The sequence below is a fragment of the Patagioenas fasciata genome, chromosome 7 (genome assembly GCF_037038585.1).
Source record: "Patagioenas fasciata isolate bPatFas1 chromosome 7, bPatFas1.hap1, whole genome shotgun sequence".
NCBI classification, from domain to species: Eukaryota; Metazoa; Chordata; class Aves; order Columbiformes; family Columbidae; genus Patagioenas; species Patagioenas fasciata.
Genome location: NC_092526.1, coordinates 27,534,384 through 27,557,380, shown reverse-complemented (window position 1 = coordinate 27,557,380; position 22,997 = coordinate 27,534,384). Strand labels below are relative to the sequence as shown.

At 37.3% G+C, this 22,997-nt stretch overlaps 1 protein-coding gene and 1 long non-coding RNA gene across 2 annotated transcripts in view; both read left to right on the top strand.

Annotated features, from left to right (window-relative positions):
* Positions 1 to 22,997, top strand: part of COL5A2 (collagen type V alpha 2 chain) — a 172,988-nt gene that overhangs the window by 87,526 nt on the left and 62,465 nt on the right. The gene's annotated exons all lie outside the window — the stretch shown is intronic.
* On the top strand, positions 16,222 to 20,230 carry LOC139828366 (uncharacterized). The gene is made up of 3 exons (XR_011739881.1): positions 16,222 to 16,435; positions 19,462 to 19,614; positions 20,099 to 20,230. It is a non-coding gene; the product is annotated as an uncharacterized lncRNA (long non-coding RNA).

Genomic DNA, 22,997 nt, shown 5'->3' with positions numbered 1-22,997 from the left:
TCATGTTCCTAATACAACAAAAGACAAACCATGGCTTAAGGCTCTAAATAAATTAACAACTAGATGATTACCTAATAATACGATTTAAATTCAAACATCAGGTTGTTGCAAAGCCAGACATGTGCAAGCCAAAATTGGAGATGAGTCAAAGCAAAACACAAGTTATTCTACAAATATTAAAAAAAACCCCTCCCAGCCCTGTGTGTAGGTTATTCAAAAGTAGCATAAGCTTGCAGACTGGTGCCAACTGGGGTCCCTAACATAACAGCATGACAGAACCTGCCAGTGAAGCCATATGTGACAGCCTGTTGGATGCAGACAGGCATTTGCACTCCTTAGAAAAGACGTTTTCTGTAAGTTAAGACAGAACCCCAAATATTATAAATAAATCAAGGGTCAATAAATACAGCCACAAGTGAATTCCTGATCCTCGTACCACAGAGTGGTTGTACATACAGTATATGTTTATTTATAATGGTTTTATCTCACTTAAATTATTTTTACAACTTCAGTAGATTACTAAAAGTGGCAAATAAATTTAATTTTCACCAGCTTATTTTGTGGATCCAGAAAACAAAGATGAGCTGGCAAGCTGGGGCAATTAAATATCTTGAATATGTAAAATTAAATGGGGCCGTTGCCTATATGTGCTGAAACTGTGCACACTCAGATAAATTGCTGTATGGACTCCATCACAGGAGCACTAAATTGGTTTTCCCAGGCAGTACAACCTACTTGAGTTTATTCCATCCAGCAAAATAGGCAAGTGTATGGTTTATTTCAGGGTCATACAGACCTGCTGTGCTGGATCTGGGATGTAACAGTTGCCTAATTGTAGAACCTGGGGCCATTTGAGAAGCTGTGAGATGTTCTGCTTTGCCTTTTCCTGCGAGTCCAGCACAGCATGGATCTCCTGCATGTCCTGGTTGTATCTGCTACCCTTTCTTATAGGCCTTGCATGCTTTAGTATCTCAAATATCACTAGGTGACCTATATCTAAGCAGCTGAATATAGTGATGAATGTGCGTGTACCTGCGCTAAGTTTTTATTCTATATAAGTTTTATTCAAGTTTTACTCTATATATGTTTTTGTGGCTGTCTTGCACTTGAAGTACTATTCAGACTTTATTTTCATTGGTTTTGTTTTTGAAGGGTAATTCACAGGCTCATTTAAGTTATTAATGAGTTTATTTCAATATTTTGAGTTTTGTAAAATGCCAAGAAATTTCGTGACTGAAGCATGTATTTTACCTGAAATTTTAATTTGAATGTAAAAAGTTAATTAGAAAATTAGACAACTAGTAATAATGGTGCAACTACAGAATAAGAACAAGCACATTAATATAATAGTGATAATAGTGAGCCTATAGAAGGTGAAATAACATGTAATGAGAAATGCAGCCCAGAGCAAGGCACCATGGTTTCTGAGAGCAAAGGTCAGTCATGGAAAGAAGCCACGGGTGTATTTGGTCCAAAGGACCAAGTAAGAGTAGTCCAGGTTTGCAGGAGACCAAAAAGCCAGACCAGAAACAGGGTTGAGGACTCAATAATCTGGAGTTCAGCTATACCAGGAGGTATATCAAGCAGAAAGTAAAACCAATAGACTTTCCTTACATAAATAGCGTATCTGATGTGTCAGGATTTCAGTTTGAGGAAGACTGGCTGTGAGCAGTGCAGCCCTGCCAGAACCTGACAGTAACCATGCGGCTGGTGGCAGGCCAGGACTCATCACTGGGCTTTTTCTGTTCTCATGACCTGGAAAGGATTTTACAGCAAAATACCTGAGCTCTCTTTTATTTATAATTGAGCTGTTTTCTACAAGCTGGCAAGGTAAACTAAGCTCAAACTGCTTGATGATGCAAAAAATGAGTGTTCTCTTTGATGTTTTTGGATCAGTGAGTATGATGAATGCTTAGTACTCCTGAAGTTGAGTAAATGTGCGTTTGTTAGCTGTTTGTTTTGTGTGAGTATGTAGATATTTTTGTGGGACAAGGATGTAAGAGCAAAGATTGGAAAATGTTTACATGCTTCTGATACATATAATGCTGTTGTTAGCCTTTTCTTGGAAACTGGGGAAACACATGCAATTAATTAAAGCTTGGTTACTAAGAAAGCATTTTGAAATCGAAAACTCAAACTAAACAAAAAGAATGAACAATCTGATGTTGATAATAGCAGATGCAGTTAATGTCGTGAAACAAATACAGTTAATGCTGTACTGCTCATGAAGATCTCATTTACTTTTATGAAAAGTTAGCTGTTACAAATCTAAAACATGACTGGATAGAACACTTGTTGCCCACAATGACTGCTATTAAGCCCATAAGACCGTAACCTCACAAACAATAGATTAAATGCAACCAAAATGTGGGAGGATGTTTTCTGGTTTTGTGCAGGGGAGATGAACGCACTGGCCTATAAACACACGTGTGCGGTTATTTTATTGACCGCTCACTTCTCTGTGAAATCTGCATTTGAGCATATGGCTGAGACACTCCCTCAGCTTTGTGGTTTATATGTACTCAGTCCTGTTTGAACAACTGATCAATGTTTATGAATATCTCAAGGGTGGGTGTCAAGAGGATGGACCAGACTCCTTTCAGTGGTACCCAACGATAGGATGAGGGACAACGGGCACAGACTGAAGCACAGGAGGTTCCATCTGAATATGAGGAGAAACTTCTCTACTTTGAGTGTGACATAGCCTTCCCCCCTGAGCAGTAGAGGGATCTGCTGAGACAGGGCAGCCATCCCCTTCCCGCCTTTTTGAGATGAGTGTCTCCCTCTGTGTGGGGCAGGCCTTGCTGGGAGCTTCCATCCAGCCTCACAGCCTGAAAACTGCAGGACCTCAAGTGAAGCAAGAAGATTGCAGGTAGGTGCAGTAAAAGAGCTTTTCACACAGGGAAGGCTCATATGAAGGTAAGGAGGAGGATTTAGGTGTTTTAATACGTCTGGCCTGTGCATCGTTCCTCTGCTCCACACAGATACCGCTGTGATGGCAGCAGGCCAGCGTAGTTGGTTTTCCTTATGGCTTGTTAGAACATGCAGTGTGATTGCCCAAGTTCTGGGTACTGGATGTCTTTTACTACAGTAATAAGGTATGGAATATATTGGTTATGGTTTGCCTTACGCATTTTTTTTCTTGCACAAAAAGCATCATTGAGTTGGGCTGAAGTGGTAGGAACATGAGAGAAGCTCAAGACAATAAAGCAGAAGAGAATTTGCAGAGTTAAGGGCACACTTCTCGCAGGGGACAACATATAATTCAGGATCACCGTGATAGATTATCTCAATTTTAGCAGAACTTTTCTGTAAATTAGCCTGAAAGTTTTAATATTGAGATTACCTTTTTCTAGACTTCAGATTTGGGTGGCACTTGGTTGGGTTTATGGTAAAAGGCAAATGTATGCTTGTCTATGAACAAGCACTCTTAGCTTTCCTTAATTTCTAGATTTTTAGATTGATATTCTTCTCTGATTCAGTCTTTGGCAGAAAATGAAGGTCTACAACAGGAAATTAATGAATAGACCTGTGTATAATGTTAGTGAGGCTATTTTTATAAATGTCTTCTGTCTATTTATTTTCAGCTGCTTAAAACTGCACCTGGTTAGCAGGTGTATTGATAATTAAATAACTAAGCACCAATTAAGTACTAAACACCAAAGGTGCTTTTGGACTGTTAACAACCACCAAAATGAGAGTTTGTGTATTCTAAATGAAGCTACGAGCTGCTTCAATAATACGAGATGAAATCAATTTGGAAACTGATTTTGTGCCAAAGTGAACAAAAAGATAGCTTTGTCCACAGTGCCAAGAAGATGTGTTTTCACCACTAGATAATTAATATGCATTTACTCACGCCAATGTAGAAAACTAGCCTGGATTTTACTGTACAGTAACTGTGTGGGATAGCGTTACTACAGTGATGGTTCATCTTGTCTCCACTGGGATTTTACAGTGTGTTTTCTAATACTAGTTTTCCCCCTGTAAAAACCAACCAAACCCCACAAAAACAAAACCTAAATTTAACTGTCCTGCTCCCAGTGAAATAGAATTTGTATTTATATAGATGTGTTTGGTGTGAGGTTGGTTTGTTTGTTTAGTAAGAATCTTAATCTATATTTATTCTTTTTCAACCAACCGCAATTATATCAGGTAAGGAACATGAATAGCATAGGACTAGTTTGAAACCTGGTAGCCTAGATAGAGAAGCAGTGAGTGGCAAGGCTTGAGGTGATTCTTTCCTTTCTGAAAGCACAACGGATAATTTTAGGGGATAGCGAAGGAATATTTCAGGGAAAGAATGGGACTGAAATTCAAGAGACATAAGAACGTGCTGAGATTTAGTAAGAAAGGGTATGCAGTCCTGATTACATGCTTCTAAAGGAATTACTGGAACAGAAATGTATCAGTGTTTCCAATGCAAAAACCTTATAAAATCACGAGTCATGTTGAAAAAAAAACAAACCACAAGCTTAGGTTTTCACTTGCCTTCTGCATTTCTCTAGGTTTTTAGGCTTCCCTATGCCCACCCCCCCCTTTTTTTTTTGTTTTTAATTTAGTTTCTATTTTAAAGTTTTCTTCTGCAAACTTGAGGACAGAATGATCTCTTTGTTTTCATGACAGCTTAAATCCTCATAAGTTATATGACCCAGAATCTATACTTTTAAGAAAAATACCATACATCTTCTGACTAGTTCATCATGAAATCATGGGAATGGATAGGGTAACGCAAACATGATAATGTTTGAATCATATGTAAGGTAGAAATATGTAGAATAATACTTTTTATTAAATTCCATTTAATAATGGAATAATAATTATGCTTAATAATAACATTTAGAAGGAGTTTTATTATTATAGTTATGCTAAATATGTTCTAGTCTTGAATAGCAGGACAAATAGGTGATTTCCTGAATCATGGTCTAAGCCATGAATGTTAGACTAGTCGATGTATAGTCACATAGAATCACAGAATCGACTGGGTTGGAAAAGACCTCAGAGATCATCAAGTCCAAACCTTGGTCTAACTTCAGTCCATTTACTAGATCATGGCAGTAAGTGCCATGTCCAATCTCAGTTTAAAAACCTCCAGGAATGGTGAGTCCACCACCTCCCTGGGCAGACCATTCCAATGCCTGACCACTCTCTCTGTACAGAATTTCTTTCTAATATCCAGCCTAAATTTCCCCTGGCACAGTTTAAGCCCATGCCCCCTCGTCCTATTGCTAACTGCCTGGGAGAAGAGACCAATCCCCATTTATTAACTCTCTATAAATTAAATTTAAATAAAGATTTTTTAAATGTTTACCTTTTGTTTGTAATGTACACACTTTATTTGATGTTTTTAATTACAGATGACACATATTTACACACGAAGGAAGAATTTAGAATATACAGGGTGTTTCACAAAGGTGGACCCAATTTGAAAGCAGTATACTTCAAGGGATCATCATTTTGTGAATGACTCAGACTGGGGCTGTTTGTGTGCTGGGAAAGGAGCAAGAATCCTTTGAAACTCTGTGCCCCTCCCTCTCCGGTGGTGAGAGTTTCATCCAGGGGCAGTTTGTGGTTGCAGAGATATAGTGATTTCAAAATGGGTTGATCTTTTTGAAACACCCTGTATAATGCCTGTATTTGATATACCTGGAAAAGTCTAATTGGACTAAAACTAAATACACCATGGGCCACTGCATTTTCTAAATGTCTTTTTGTACTGTCACTCTTAGAAATTTGCAAATCTGTTCAGTTATGCTGTTTCTGTAAGAAAATATGTTATTGAGCTGACTTAAATGGCAGCTAAGAAATAAAGTTCAAGAGTTTTAAAATAACTGGTCTGAAACACTCTCTGAAAAAAGGTATTTGGTGTACTGCACTACACCTAAATTTTTGCATGTGTGTGTGAGAAAGAGAGAGAGAGATGTTCTAATGGTGATTTGTCTAAATTAATTCCAGGGAACTATTCTTAAATCTCTGTCTTCTATTTCAGAAGTAAGTTTGTCTGCTGTTCCGAACTGTGCTCATAGATCAGATCAAAGACCTCTTCCTAAAAGCTGTTTCTTGCTTATGCACCCAGACCACATTAGCTGAAACAATTTGGCTCCTTTTCCTGTTTTATAATGTGGTGATTTGTAAAAGCCGCCATCAGGGCTTGGAGTGCTGGTTGGTGGTACAGAGGTGAGGAACATGGGATAAACTTTCCTTATGTATAAAGCTAATGCAGATAGGAAGGGATAGAAGATAATAATTGGAATAGGCAAACAGGGGATTAAAAATTATTTACCCCAATGGGCTTAGAAGTTTTCAGCTCATGGGCTGAATGCTGTGGCTGCTGATGTTGGGATTCTTGGACACTGTTCTGGTTCACTAATGCGAAATAATTTGGCTTCAGAGGAAAAACTTTGTAGTGGTTTCTAAAACAGTGTAAAGACACAGTTATTTGAACTGTGTGACTCAATCTCCTTTTATTACTATTGCTGCCAGTATATTGATTTCTGCTTTAATACAGGCTAGGTGCAAATTGTAAGTTGCTTGTTCTTAGCTCCAAATACAATGTATTTTATTATTCTAAGCTGAGAGAAGGGGAGGGAACTGATGTGATCTTTACTTGTGCTATATCACCTCCAGTAGAAAGAATTACTTGCATAGAAAAATTCTCTTCAGAAAGACCTAGTCCATTTGCAAGGGACCTCTTTTTGGAATTTTGCCACCCATGGCCAACTGATTTTAGGAAGCTCTGTGACTAGTAATGTGTCTGATTCTGTGTCAATAAACTCATGGGCATTTTACATATGGTCTCTAGTGATTAATGGCACTAGAGAACTCAATGTGTGAGTATCAAGTCCTAAACATTTTTTTAAGTTGAAAACCTGAAGTAGTTGAAATTTAACAGGCAGCAAAGTGGGAGGCATGCTTTACTGAAAAGAAAATGCTCCACATATGCCTGCTTTTCATTTTCCAAACGCACTGCCTGGTGAGCATGCAGACACCACATTTAGGAAACACTGGGGTATGCTTGATTAAGGGCTATTTGGAGCTCCTTCCTGCAGGACTAGCTGGTGGGCTGTTCGTAATCCAGTATGGTTTTCTACAGATATCAGGCATTTTCCTGTGGTGTGAATTTAATCTGTCTTATACGTTAGGTGTCAGTTAATGCCCTATATGCCAATGAAAATAATGTCCTCTCACCACTGGTTTGGTAGTGCTTGCTGGCCATAAACTCTGCTCCCTGTGGACTCCACTTTGGTGATATATTTGAGATTAAAAAAGAAGAGTGCCAAGCAAGCAGCTGGAGTATTGCTGAGCTGAACGATGTGTCGCTGCTAGATTATGCTTTTCTCTTGTGATGAATGGCACCATTTCAGTTTGCCATAGCCCAGATCAGGACTTTATTTGAGTAAGTAAGGGTAATAACATGGAATAGAAGGAAAGTGCACAAGCAGTGATTTGTTGAGTGTAAATGGGAAAGAAAATAAACTCTGGCCAAGGACTGAAAATGAATCTCATCAAGCTTTGCACTAACCTGGGCCTTCAGACTTATTTTTATTCCACATATTTTGGATTTAATCTGCCTTGGGATTTGGGAGATATTTTTAAAGAAATGGAATAATTTACTGAATGCTGGAAGACTGAAGCTATTTCCATATGGAATAACCTTCCTGGCTCTCTCTCTGGTTCCCATATGTATTAAAGTACTGGAAAACGTGCTTTTGTTCTTTAGTGCTATGGTGGGATGTAATCAATTATAAAGAAATGTGAAACTTTTTTTTTTTTTTTCTTCTTCCATGCTTGGGGTAGTAACTACCACTGTCAGGAATTTTGCCTTATCAGTCTCTCATTATATTTATCTAGTTCTCTCAGTACAAAATATACCTAGTGTACAAAATATATGGGAACTGCAGGGGAGTAGGGGTGCAGTGACTGCGGGAAAGAAAACGCAGAGAGATTTGCTAAGAACAGCTGATCTCCAGGAAAATGTGTTTTTTTCAGCATTTTTTAATATGTGGGCCCCTAAAAATGTTGGGAGTGCAGAGTACTGTAGAGCAATGTAGATCTACTAACAACAGATTTGCTTTTCATCCAGCTTTCTTTAAACTGAGGGGCTGAGGTGTATGTCCTAACTACATCCCAGTTCCATGTTGGGAACAAAAAGCTGATTTCCACAATCCTGGCTTGCACATTTCCTTTGATGCCCTGTTTTTTATTTGGGAGAAATGCTGGAGGATGGTTTAGAAGGGGGGACTGATTCCCTCAGGTTGGGGCTCAGGATTTGGCATATCAGGGCAGCTGGAGCACGCTGCTGCATCTGCATTTTATGTACTTCATGCATGGCTGTCATTCTTTTCGTGGGATTTTTTTGTTTGTTTGTTTAAACCCAGGGACCACAGGTTCAAAACCACTTCACTGGACTGTGCAAGGGATGCTGTTTTGAGTAATTTGCCACATCTCTGCCAAATAAACTGGGAGAAAGCCTATAAATTATTCATCCTTAAAAGAGATTAATACAAAGAGAATGACAAATACTGGAGGAGAGACTGGGTGAAACTACAGTGAACTATTAAAATCTATGTTTGGGCAGGGTGCTTAGTCTTCTATGTAGAATACATATTTTTCTAGTACTTCTTGCATCCTCACAAGCTGTTCATTTCTGAGCTCTTATGTAGGTGCCTGGTTACCTGCAGGTAGCTCAAGGGAACAGTGTATTTTGATCATTAGACCCTTATACCTCTTGCCTAATTGAGAATGTGGAACCAAATATTTGCCCTTGTTTCAGATGTATGGATGGATACCTCCTGATATGAAGGTAATATTAATAGTTCAAAAAATATCTGGTTCTGATAAGCTGAAGCTACCTAGCTGAGAAAATTGGTAAAGAGGCACAGTAGAAATAGAGACTTTTATAAGATGATATTTACCATTACTACTCATATAGAGATGCTCTCTGATTACTGTGCAGTTTAGTAATGTTACCATGAGCAACTCTATATTATTTCTCTGTACATCAAAATTGATTACATGAAATCCACTTGGAAATACATTTAAGGAACTAGGTAACTAATTTGGGTTTCAGTATCTTCATATTGATTTATATGTAATTTATTGTGTATATTTAAAATGCACTGTGATTGATATGTAATTCATTTATTTGCTTATATCTCCACAATGTTACAGGGATGATTTTGTGAATTCAGCTTGGTAGACACATTTAAAATGGCTGTAAAGGTTACAATGGGAAACTGATTGGAAAGAGCATGTTTAAATTTAGAAATGTGTTAGAATTGAGCATTGCTAGAAATGGTGGCTATAATAGCAACACCATCCAAACATAGGAAAAAAAAATCCAAGAATCCCCGCAACGTGTTTATTTTTCTCTTTCTTGGAGGGAAGTTTCCGGTCTGCTATTTGTTGATCACAGAGTGTGACAGATTTTTTTTTCCTTGTACAGCACACCTAAATATCTTTTATCCTTATGACATATAAACAGCTGGTTTCACACAAATAATTTAATTGCTTCTGTCTGTAATACAAACATTTTGATGCCTACTCTCAAATGAGTTTGAATTTTTTAAAAAAGTAAACCTACCAAGCTGGTACTTGCCTGGTATTTTGTTATGATGTCCATTTTTTTAGCTCTTAAGAGCGTACACTAAATGTCTGTTAAGTATACTAAGTTCAACCTGGTACGTTTCCAGACTGGACTATTTGAAATACAGAAAAAATTCCGTGCATATATATATATATCCATCAACAATTCAGAATAAATGAAATCCCAGAGAGATTGTGTCTGTTTTCCATTTATTGTATATCCTATCCAGCACAGAGCAGGATATTATAAAATAATGTAATGCATAAGTCGTAAACTAAAATGTTGTGGGCGATTTTAATTAATAGAAACAAAAAGGGAAAGTAGTATTTCACACTGTGACTCGCATTCCTTGAAGTCATGAACTCCTGAATGTGCAAAGAAACTGAATCCTCACCTGAGGACAATCAGAACAGCAATGTTTGGTGTAAAGTGGTGACGAACTGCTACTCCAAGGGATTAAGTTCCTCGAAAAGGTTTTGCAGCTTTTTATACCCTGTCCATGTTTATGTCTTTTGATAAACAGTTAAATAATGTGCTATGTCAGTAATTTAGATTTATCTGTGTTCGTTTTGCCAACAGACATTATTATTTTGGATTATTCAAAAATTCATTTTTAGGCTCAGATCCGTATTTTCAGAATATATTTGTAAATGTGAGGTATTACCTGGCTTAGTTTAAAACAGGAGGAGAAGGAATCTTGTGTTACTTTATGCTGTTTGCTGTTAAAGACAGTTATCTAAAATACTAAAATGACTTTTTAAAAGCAATTGAGAGAAAACTTCCTGGCAGATAATAGATCTCGAGTAGTGTCTTTGTTAAGTGCAAGTGTGTGTCTCATTCAGCTGCTTCAGGTTTCCAAACCATTCAGCAGTGGACAGGAGTGCTCTGGAGTCCAGTCTCCAGTTCACTGAAGCAGGATTGTCACTGTCCCCCGGGGGCTGACCGCAGTCCTCAGGATGAAGTGACAGAACCCGTGGCCTGGCTGTGATTAGCAGGTAGCGCCAGTAGATAATAAGTAGCAGCAGGAAGTATGTCCACTCACCGGAAGAGAGATAACACTTAAAAGGCAGTGCTGCTAGTAAGCTGTAAATTGGAGAGGCTGGAAGATAAATTCCTGCAGCACCATTTTGATTTTTGCTGTGCATTTAAGAACTTTGAAGTTGTTCTGGCAAGTGATGATTGGATTTGTTGTTGGTAGATATCTCAGCAATGTATTCATTATGCTTTGCAACAGACATTGCAAATAAACTGAAACAGACTATTTAAAAATCTATGTGCTGTGGTCCGTGGAGTTTTGAGGAATGTGTGAAATTTTTAAGCACTCACCACCTGTTTGCAGTACAACAAGGCTGATAGATGCTGCTTCCTTTTTGACCCTAAGTTATGAGTTACTTCTGAGGAAGGATTTCTCTAATGTGGAAGTTGCTTATGTCTCAGGGTAAGCACTTTTCAAAGTGATATTTCAACCTCCTCCATTAAAAAAAAAAAGGTGTTGCTTGCTGTAGTCAGCCTCTTAAATTTCGTCTAAATGTTTTGGTAATGGGAGGACAGTTTTGTTAGATGTATTTATTATACTTAGTCACGAGACAACTGAAGCAATCTAAACCTATAGGCAGAGCAAGGAAAATGGAGGATAAAAATGGTGTTGATAGTTTGGTTTCTTAACCATCACCTCCTGGCAATGTGCCATTACAAGGAATTATGTTTTAAAAAGAAGATGCAAGACTGAGCAGCAGTAATGTTCCACAGAGGCATCCTTTCATATATCTTGGTATGAACAGCTGATGTAGAAGCAGAAAACTGATCATGTGCTAAAACTTCAGGTTGCAAAATGTAGACCAGTGGTTTTCTTAGGTAGAGAGCTTTGATATTTGCTAAACCATAATTACTCGCCTGGATGAAGTGTTCACCATGAGAAGCTGCTGTATGAGTGGGTGGATCTGGCAGGAAACTACCACTTAGAGCCTAGAAAAATGAGCTCCTATGATATAAAAATAGATATAAAACGTGGCACAGAAGCTCTTTTGTCTCTTGAGGTTGACAGGCTTTCTGTGATGATGGAAATTCATGTGAAAGTGCTTATTGGAGGTATTGATGCGAGGTTTCACTGAAGGAAAATTAAACAATAGCTGCAGAGTGGCTTTTGAACCAGGGGGGATTTGGGAGCCAAAAATACATCTGCAATAATTGAAATCTCCTCATGCTGTAAATTGAGCTAATCTTACCTTAAACAAACACAAGCATGCTATTTTAAACAAAGCTTAGTTACTTCTCAAAAATACTTTGTTAGAAGATTCAGTTTTAGTTTTAAAGCTTTCAGAACAGATCTCATGAAGCATGAGAAAATAATTGAAGAATAATTAAAGGAGATTTTAGGGTTTGGTTTGGAAATGGACTTGTCTGTTTTTTTCAGCACGGGTAACAGTAGAGCGATTTAGAGTACAATATGTGGCTTTGTTTTGTATTGGAAAAGTAATTAGTTATCTGTCTCTCATTCTTGTCGAGTTTCTTTTGGACTGCTTTGTGAGATCTGAAGTCTCTGATGGGTCTTAGTAACCACAGGACAACATGTTGGTTTCTGGATTTTTTTAAAAATAGATTTCTGTGTACCTGGCGTTTCAGAGTTTTATTAACTCACACGTTAAGAGATGAAGATATCCTGCAAAGCCTATGGTGACAGATAGTCTAATAAATGTAACTTGTCTTGAAAATAACCAGTTTGTATATATGGAAGGTTTTACATACTGAAGTGGCAACAAGCAAAAGTAAAAAAAAAGGGATCATTCTAATGAAGTCATTGAAGAATAGTTAATTCATGCAGCCTAGTGAGCTGACGGTTGAGAGGGCAGCGTGCTGTAGTGTGGGCTCAGCGTCCCACTGGCTCTGTGCTCTTCTTGCTTTGTGGGAGGGTCTGGCGAGGCAGAACAATCTACAGCCCTGAAAATCCCCTCCTCTGCTGCTCTCTCTGGACTCATCAGGAGATGACGATTTATCACGTAGGACTTTGCTAGCTGCTGTGAATTAGGTTCAAGTTAGTTATCCTGAAGTGTCCCGTGTGCTGAGAAATGCATAGAAATCACAAGTTATGAAAATGCAGAGGAGTATCATTGATGGCTTTTTTCTAACATCCTGTAAAGTCCCTCAGTTTCTAATCTTAGAGGATGTTTACTCACAGTCCAATGTGATTTAATGAAGTTTTGCTTCCCTCTGTTATTATCTGAGGTGAAATCTCTGGTGCTGAGTTAAAATAATTTCCCCCTTTGTGGAGACCAGAAAGTTTCCACATGTTGAAAGGAATATTATAATATAGATACATCAAAGACTGTGCTATAGGCATTAAGTTCAGGATGAAGCAGTGGTTTCAGAACATGGAGTAAACCTTGCTCGGTTCTATGTATGGTAATAAATATATAGGACATACACACCAAATGCAAAAATTTGGGAGAGTCAAACCTAAATGGTCACTCTGAATGAAGAGGGACTTTCACCACTATGAAGAAGGCAGTGGGATGGTAATGTGCAAGCCATGGATTTCACCCCAGAGCTTTTCTTCAGCATTTAAATAGTAATTTTTCCAAAGTATTTAAGTGAAGTACTTATTCCATAGCATCTCTACAGCCCCCTATAAAATGATATAGTTTGGACTAAAAATAAATAAATCATGTTCACCAAATATATATAGCTATATATAATAATAATTTCTGTTGCATCAAGATTGTTTTTTGGATTCTTGTATTTGGAGCTGAAAGTGACAGACCGTTTATTCTCTGGCTCTCCCTTTGTATATCACACTTCATTCATTCTCACCACTTTACCCTTGAGTCCAGTATTCTGTGTTAGACCAAACTATGTTTTTATTGATTACATCATTATTAAAAAACTTAGTGTGCCTCATTCTTTTAGCTTCTCAAGAACTGTTAAGGTAGCTTTTAGTTCTTTTGATGGTTTTTGCATCTATGTAATTGGAAAATGCAGCCTCGCAGACACAGGTGAGGTTCTTGTGGACATTAGGTTCTCACCTGTGCTTCTTGATAATGTCAGCGGGGTCTGGTATGTCTTGTGAGGTTTAATGTCTTGTCTGTTAGCATGTTGTTGGAAGTCTTGGAATCTCTGCATTTGCTTAATATTTAACTGAGATGTATATTGAAAGGTATTATCTCTGTTATCCACTGTTCCATTCCTGCTGTGATATAATCTTTATTATTTCTTTTGTGCCTCAATGAAAGCATTGAAGCTCAACAGTGATTTCTGTACCTTAGAATTTGAAAATCGTTACTTTATATCAATATTCATATGTACCAGAAATCTTGTCCTAGTGTTGTATTTTTTATTTGAAGGCTGACTGTAATTTGGTTATTGCATCATATTGGTCAGGGATCTGGAGCTGACCCCATTCAAACTTAGCAGCTTGTGGAGCCTCTTACAGAGGATGAGAGGATTTCAATTAATTTCAGGGAGATTTAGTGGATGTTCTTCAGTGGTATTTAGCTGGATCTGGGAAAAAGGCTGCATCTGTAATGGTGGTCAGACTGTGGTGTGGTGGTGTTTGTTTTCCTCTCTCATGTACACACACCAGTTCTTTTACAAATAACTTCATTGGCCTGTTTAAGAGTCCTGGGCACTGCTGCTAAACCAAGTACTATGAGGTGCAGATGCCCAGGTCTCACACAAGAGATCAGCCTTGAGTGATCTGCCTCTTGCTCCTGCCTTCTGTAGTTTTTTGTAACTTGTTTCTTTACTCTAATTGCATGTAATGAAGATAGCTTCCAATGGGGCAAACATGTCAGCAAACTAAGAAATTATAAAGGGCTGCAATTATTTTTGACGCAAATGATTTCATTTGTTCAGAACCCAATCAGTATGCTTAGTTTTAATTACATATTTAATATTGTTTCTTTCAAAATGAGCAATGCGTGGCCTACTAACATAATAATTAAGAAGAGATTAGGTCAATATCATTAACTGAAATATCATTTGAATAGGATCTTGAAATGTAATTACAGAATACTCTATAGTCATTGTGGAGAACCTGGTTTCTATGGTTATTTTTAATAGCGTACAGAGCTGATCTATATCAAACCAAGACTTTTAACCCATGTGGCAGGTTGTACAGTAGAATCAATAAATGCCAGTGTCTAAGATGATTTTACAGTTGAATAATTTCAGTTTGATTCTTTGTAACCATCTCTATAAAATAGTATACTTTTTAAATATTTAGAGATTCTGTATTTTCCTGATGAACAAATACAAACTAATGAGTGGATGTATTTCTGGGTTTTGTACTCAACTTTGAAGAATGCTAAGTTTTTTAACTAGTTTCCATGGCCAGATGCTCAGCAGCCACGGAAGATTATTTTTTAGAATTGACTTTTCATATTTATTTATTATTGGTCCTTTATTAGTGTCATAACTGTATCTCAATTGGTGATCACTTTTCTGATTCATTGGAAAGATTCTGCAAAGTACAACAAGCAATCACTGAGCTATGTGCTTTTGCAAGTTGTTATATTTGAATCATGTACTGTACTGAGTGTAAACTACGCTGCTCTGCTTAACATCAAGAGTGTAAGGGGCCCTGAAACAACAAGGCTGTTTATGTTCTTCCAGTGTTGATGTCCAAGGAATGCCTCCTAGTGAGGTTTGCTTCTGAACTCACTTTATAGCTTTCTACTTGTTAAGGTGTTGTAGCCGAACATGCAGAATGGTGCTGTGTGGGTCAGCCTTGAAACGATATAGCTTATATTGTTCTTCTAATACATTGAAAGGATATTTTGCATCCCCAGACCTTGATGATACAGGTCTATCGAATCACTGTCTTCTGAATATTACCAGATAATTTCAGAAAATGAAGGTATATGTTGTAGTGCCCAAGGAGTAATCTTTCTTTTGGCATAATATGTTTTTAGCACTAAGACATACTGCTGATGTTAAAGAAAGACATATTTTCACCTCATCTATTTGCTCCTGGTAGAAGAAAATTAAATTGGAAAAAACTGCAAAATATACTGCATAGTAGTTTTAAATTACCGGATTTCTAAATTGATGAGTATTGTATTAAAATCCAGTAATAGCAATTTCTATGTAGATAGCAGTTTATCAGCTGTGCACGGTGGGGTGCATCTCGTCTTCGAAGTAAACTTCTCTCCGTTTGTCCTGCAGTAGATCAACAGGGAAGATTCACCCTGTACCCCAAAGTAAATGCAAATTTATAGCAGTTTCTTATGTTCACACTTACTGGTACAGAATTGTACAGGAGCCTACACCCCTGCCAGAAGTTGCAGAGCTCAATGCTCTGTTGATTTCTTGTTCACCCCCCAAAAAAGCATCAGTCTTCAAGTTTCTAAAAATTGCCTCCCTTGTGGGGGGGGTGGGGTCCCAGATACTTAAAGGATCTGAGTATATATAAAAATTCTCTAGATAAATTAATATAATATACCTAATATTATATCTATGATAACATATAGATATGTATTTATCTATATAAAGCTATTACCTAGATTTAGGTGGTGTAACCTTTGCACTTCATATATTCTCATGTTTTATGTCTGAGAGTAACTGCAGTAACTCACAGCATCTGATACAAATTTAATCTGTCACATTGACAGTGTGTAATTTATGTTTCATTTTCAGTGCATTCCACAACAGTAAAAAAACCAAACAACCAACAACAACAACAAAACAAAACACCCCATCAACCAGAAATAAACCCCATCAAAAAGTCTCCTGTCAAGTAATGGGCTAATTCCTTATCAAGAAAGGATTTGTGGTCCAAATACAGGAGGAAATTTGAATACTCCAAAGTTTCTAGCACAAGAAGAACAGAGACCTGGTCGATATGAAGTGAATTGTGTGAGTGTGCAAAGGAAAGCCTGATTTAAATTCAATGAAGTTAAAAATGGGTTTGTGATTGTTAAATTAGAAGCATCTAAACTATAATGTTAAATTCTGGGTTGGATCCGGAACTGAGTGATAAGAGGATCATTGTAATATTTACTTTTTACACAGGTGATAAAAAAAAATCTGTTAATTTTAATTAGATACAGTTAGCAATATGCATTAAGCTGTCCTAGGGTAATCATAATTTCTTGATCAAAGCACTTAAACGTTTTGGGGAAGGATAAAGCTGAACTAATATTTTCTGAAATGTATCTGAATGCTGTTTGTTAATATGGGCTTTATTTCAGCAGTACTGAAATCTGTGGCAGCTCATCAATTCAACAAATCTTTATTTATTTTCTTTTTAGGACCTAACCTTTTCCATCTATCACAAATAGCTATTTTTCCTGTGTTATTTTCAGTTTCTAAAAGGTCTTATCCTTGGTTTACAACTGTTCATAAAATGTATATGCATATTTGTACATATATGACAGAGGCGATGTGTGTTATGATCCTGCATCAGTGAAGTCACTGCAGTTGCGCCCCTGAGATCCACAGAAGCAGGCTGGGATATGACTTTGCATAGTGACTTGTTTCTGGTAGAAATCAGTGGACTGCTGGGATACTATCACTTTCTCTGTCAGTCTGACCCCAAAACACCTTCTCTCTTTTCCAGTGTTAGCTCAAGAATGACTTTTCCCCCAATTTTTCCAGGTTACTCCTGGAATTGTATCTTGTTAGTTGATGTAGAAATGTTTCCTGCCAGCTTTAAAACTGCTGGAAACGGGGAGGCCTTTTATGGAAATGCTGACACAATCTTATCTATAGCATAGCAGTGTAACCCATCTGTTTCCAATAAGGTGGTTATTATCTTTTTTGTCAAACTCATCACTATGAAAATATTTTGCTCTCTTTTTCAGTGTCTGTGATGTACAGGAGTGTAGTTGCTGACATGATAAGAATGAGTTTTATGGAGGATAGTTTTCCCTTGTGATACCAGGCAGTTAATATATCAATTTATGCATATTTCATTGCCAGAGGCAAAAAGTTATGCTGTTTTATATTCTCTCAGTTCATCAGTTTTTGTAGTTCTTCAGAGATACAACACAGAGGACCAGACTTAGACATGCATCTCATTTTGCAGCTTTTAAAATGGCTATGCACTCACTTCTTTAAAAAATGGTTCAGCAGCTGAGTGTGCTGAAGAGCTATTGTAACAGTGAGAGTGGTGATGGTGATCTACTAACTTCGGTGCAACCAGACTTCTTCACACAAGATAAGGATGATGTTCTGTGTAATTAGTCTGTGAAAATTTGTCTGTTTTTCTCTTTTGCTCATTTAATGCAATGTCATGAGTGATGGTCACATTCACGACAACAGGTAGATGTTAGGACACCATAAGTCTTGGAGGGTTTTTGCTTTAACCCTTGAATAAGGCCCTGGAGAATAACAGTGAAGAAGAATTAATTCATAGTGTGCTGCCAACTCAGTGCTGAAAGCCTGCAGAAGGTATGAAGAAAGTCTTGTGGGTGGTCTAGGATAAAAAATAAATCTGTTTTATTACATCCATCTCTGTGTTAACAGTTCACTTTTAGATTACTGTTTTATTTAAGAAAGAAGTTACATTATACTTTAAGACCGTTAATAAACCGCTCTTGAGGACTGGCCCTTCATGGAATATTTGGAAGGTCTGGGCACAGCACAGATACATGATAATTCTGCTTGGCGTGATCCAGAGCTTGGGCTCACTGCACACACGGGACAGAGTCTTGTATGTTGTTCATATCTTGCCTCTGTGCCTGTGCAGCTCAGTCTTGTGGCTCATCCATGTCAGCACCACTGTTGCACACTCATCCCTGAGGATGCTCTGTCTGTCTTAAAAAAGCACTAATGTGCATCTTGAATATCTGAAATAATCACTCCTTGTTTCCTGTAGTGCATTGTATTTAAAAAAAAAAAAAATTAATGTTATCAAGCCATTAATGAATTTGATTCTATGTATGAGCCTACTAACCTGGCAGGGCTAATGATATTTAAAAAGTAATATAGCGATGACATATTTGGCCTCATTTGCATGAAAGATTGTTGGGAGTAGCTGCATTAGCACAGACCATTGGTGGGGAAGGACACTGGAAATATTACATTTCTTCACTAGTGTGAATAAATATAGCAATAGGACACTGTGTTCTGGAATTATCACAAACCTCTGGTCTATTTTGTGGATAGATGCCAGCTATTTCTAATCCTCTGGGAACTTCTTAGAACAGAATGATAGATATCTATGTAAAAAACAGATGCTGATTGAAGGACTGAAAGTCAAAATCTTTAGCTGGCATGAACTGAAGAAGATCCAGTTTACTGACAGCTACTGATTTTTCAGAGCTGTGACTCTTTGAATCAGCTGACAATGCAACACCATATGTCCAGCCTTTTTCTTCAGGTGTAAGAAATATGAGTACTTTTGCTGGTGCTCTTGATAATCATAATGAAGTACAACATCCCAAACTCATTAACTGGATTTCAGTAGGCAAAACATGTTAATTTGAACCTAGACTCCGGTCTTACTTAACAAACAAATGGGAGTTGTGACTTGGTCAATAAAGCCACCTCTTAAAGGACTTGAACATAAATATCTCACAGGCTTTGAAGAACCAAGATACTGATCTCATTCGTGTCCTCTTGGATCATAACGAGCATCAGACTTTTCTGTTGTTACCAAGAGCATGTTCCAACATAATCAGTACTTTACTGAACTGAATTCCTATTTCTAAACTGATGGTTAAAAAATGGCAAATAGTTGTGTATTCCTAAGTGCAATGATTTTTTTTTTTCCTTCTTTTTTTTAATAGGATGAGGTATTGTGGAATTACTGATGCTTACAAAATTTTATTGAGCAGTTCTTGGATGGGAAATTGTAATATTAAGCTATCTTGATGTAACACTCAAAGATATATAACATGGTGTGGTGAAGTAAAGGAAATACATGTTTTTTTTCTTAGAGAAGACAACAGAGTTTCAGAGGAGGAATTTTGGGTTTAGAGGAAGAAGATAAAGTGGAAGAGTTTTGTGGTTCAGAAAGTGAAACTATGTAGGAACTTAAAGGAAGTGAAGGCTCTCTTTGAGGAAAAGTAAGACCTTGAAGAAGAGCTCAGGTGAGCTTGTGTTAAGCTGGAGTTTACCTCAACCAAGCAAAACATTATTTGAGCTTCTCCAGGGAGTCATTTGAAAAATATTGACAAGAGCTGGTGGATGGATTTGTATCATGTTTGTATGCCAAACTGCTTCTTCCATCACAGAATATTGTTTAAATGCAAAACCTGCAATAATTCCCTTTAGATCCTTTAGGAAAAGTCCTAGTCTGTAAGATTTAAAGTAATATTTGGGCTGTTCTTTTTTGTTGCTTGTATTGTGGTCTTAAATACTGTGTGAAAGATGCAATTGGTGATGCATTTCATGTACACAAATAGTCACTTCTAACTATCTATTGCATTAGAGAGAAAAAAACCTATACTGAAATGTGTCTATAAGGAGCTGAAGTGATGCGATATATCATGAAATTTCAGTGCTTGTAAATGTAACACAATAATGCTGGCTGTCTTTTGATGCCAGTGTCTCTGTTTGGTTTTTTTTTTTCAGCTGGGTATAGACTACTATAATGTAATTTTGGAGGCAGGTAAACTGGGATACCTATTTGCACTGTTAAACTGAGTTGAAGGTGATGTACAGGATTCCTGGCTTCCAGTTGGTGATTTCCACTTCAAAGCCCAAACCAGGTTTGTTCACATAAAATCCTAATTGTAAATCAGGATGCTCTATGTTGTTTATACAGATTTCTGAGTGCAATGAAAGTCTGAGTATTTACACCAGCAGTGGGACATTGTCACCTTAGAGTCTGCATATACCCAGAATTGTTCTCTGGAAGTTATCTCATGTCTAATATCTAAGTTGCATCCCATAGACGTGGATTATTCTCTCAAACTCATGGAAATTTTTGTTCTTTTACAAAAGAGAAAATAAACAACGTTGCTGTATGTTAAGCATTTATGTGCACCTGATTGCAGCTCCTAACTCTGCTGGGAGAGTTAACTGCTGTCAGTATTTATAGAGCTTTGCTTTGGAAAAAAATGTTCTTGTGACTTGGGTGCTTGGGCTTTTGAAGGCTCATATCAAAGAAACAATAGTAGGATAAAATGAAAAAGATCTGAAAAATGATGAAATATTTTTGAAAGGAGGAACTAAGGGAAATAGAAAGTAGGTTAAGCTCAAAGCAAACAGTAGCTGGAGGTGATGGTGACTGGTTTGTTTTAAGCTACTCATCCTTACTTGAATTTAAATTCACTCAAAACCTTTTTAGTATGGACTCTTTGCCTGACGAAAGTTCATAATGCTTCATCCCTGAAGTATGGAAGGATATCCAATGAATAAGAGCAGGACAGTCTGCAGGAAAGCCTTTCATTTCCTCTGTCCCAGAAACTGTAATCCTGCAGGAGAGCAAAGTAATGGATGGTATGTGTCTCTTGAAAGAACATTTATCAACGTTATGCATCTAAGTGACAGGGTGGATAAAATTTCTTCTTTGCTGTTTGTTTGTTTGTTTGTTTAACATTCAGTGTCTTTTTAAATGCTCTTTTTAAGTATGTATGGACCAAGAAGTGGAACATTACCCAAGCCAAGTTAAAAACAAAATAGAAGTAAAAATATTTACCTTTATTCAAATGCAGAATGCAGCAATGGAGAGTGTCCAGATAGGCAAAGATACCTCTAATTCTTCTTTCATACTGGATTTTTCTTACCATGCCTTATTAACATTAATGCCTTACTAACATTAACAAGCTTAATTTTAGGATTTCGCACTGTTGCATAAAGGCAAATAAGAACCCGGGTTTTGTTTAGACTTCTTTCTTGAATTTAATGAAGTTATACAACACCCTGAAAAATGAAGTAAGGATATTCTTCCCCTGGCCTAGCTCTATTCTTTTTCTAGTAGGAATTAAATGAAAGTGTGCTGGTCTGCAAATGTGAGAGTCTACTTGAAGACACCTTGGGATTTGTAGTATATAACCACCAGCTTGTGCCTGAGAGGAAACTGCTTTATAAATATCTGGGTTTTCCTTAGCCAGCCAGGATGAACTGAGGCTACTTTGGAGAGGCTTCATGATGTAGTCTTGATGAAAAAGTTAGAATTGGGTCAGATAATGAAAACATTTTTCTTCAGCTTGATTTGGATGTCTATTCTTTACAAGGCTTTTTTGGTAAAAAGATCTCTCTAGCAAACCCCAATGTTTGCTTGACTGAGGTAATTTCAAACATCCTGAAAATGATGAGTTTTCAAGTAGATGTATCTAATAAAAGCACCTTCCTTGATATTTCAGTAATTCAATGCTTTACAACAACAAAAAAATTGTAGAAACACTCCTGACCAGTGCTAATCATCTTTTATATTCAGTCTCAAAGCTTTTCTCATTCCTAACCTTTATTGAAATGAACTGAGCTCTGCTCACTTGTTACTTACTGACATTGTTATTTTTAGGCACTGAAGGAAGGAAATTGCTCATTGCTCCTATATCTGTAAGTAATAAATAAGTTTAACTTCTGTAGAAGTTAAACTCTCTTTTGGACATGAAATGCACCTAAATCACCGTCTATTCCTCACGCACAGTCACATGATTGACTTTAGATTATGCTTAAAACTAGGCTGCTCCTCTATAACCTTCATCCCTGATGCTGTGCAGAAAACAGATAGGATGCCCTGAAGGCTGCCAGCGCCTGTTCCATGTCATCTTGAAACCAGAAGTTGCTGACTGGGCTGTCTGAAATGTGGCAAAGGTAATGGCAGCAAAAAAGAAACAGAGGCTTTGTTGCTGGAATTTTTACAGACTTGCTTGCATACCAGTCCTCTTTTTTAATTTCTCAGAGGGCCAGAGTTTTAGCAAATGAATAGCTTTGCTTTACAAACAGCATATTATGAGCATAGCTTTCCAGCGATACCTTCCTACTCCACCCAAACATGGGGTAGTTTTTGCTTCAGTTTGAAATGCTGAGCCTGTTGGAATGCACAGATTTTTAATTATGGAATTGAATTTTCTTACTAATTACAAATCTTTATTTTTAGTTGGAAAAGAGGGTGATATTAGCCAGCAAGGATGCATTTAGGGTATTACATGAGTCCACTTTGCAAACCACAATGTAGAAAAGCTTTGTGGAAAAGGCAATGTGTAATGATAGGTTTCTATTGAACTTTGATGTGTATTGCTTCAAAGAACGAGGATGTTTAGGCAACAGCCTGTTTCTCTTAGATGTAATAAGAAAAGACATCCATACGCATTTTTTCTGACTTCAAAGGAGCTAAATCCTAGAAAACAAGGAAAGCAAACCAGTTCTTTTGCAGTGCATGGTTATTTTATCAGTTAGACTTTGAGTATTATAGCATATGTGAAACTAGAACAGTGGTAAGAGTTTGGATAGATGGGTACAGAGAAGATCATACTGCAGTTAGGGGATATATATTTAAGAGTTTTTCCCTTTGCCATTGAAC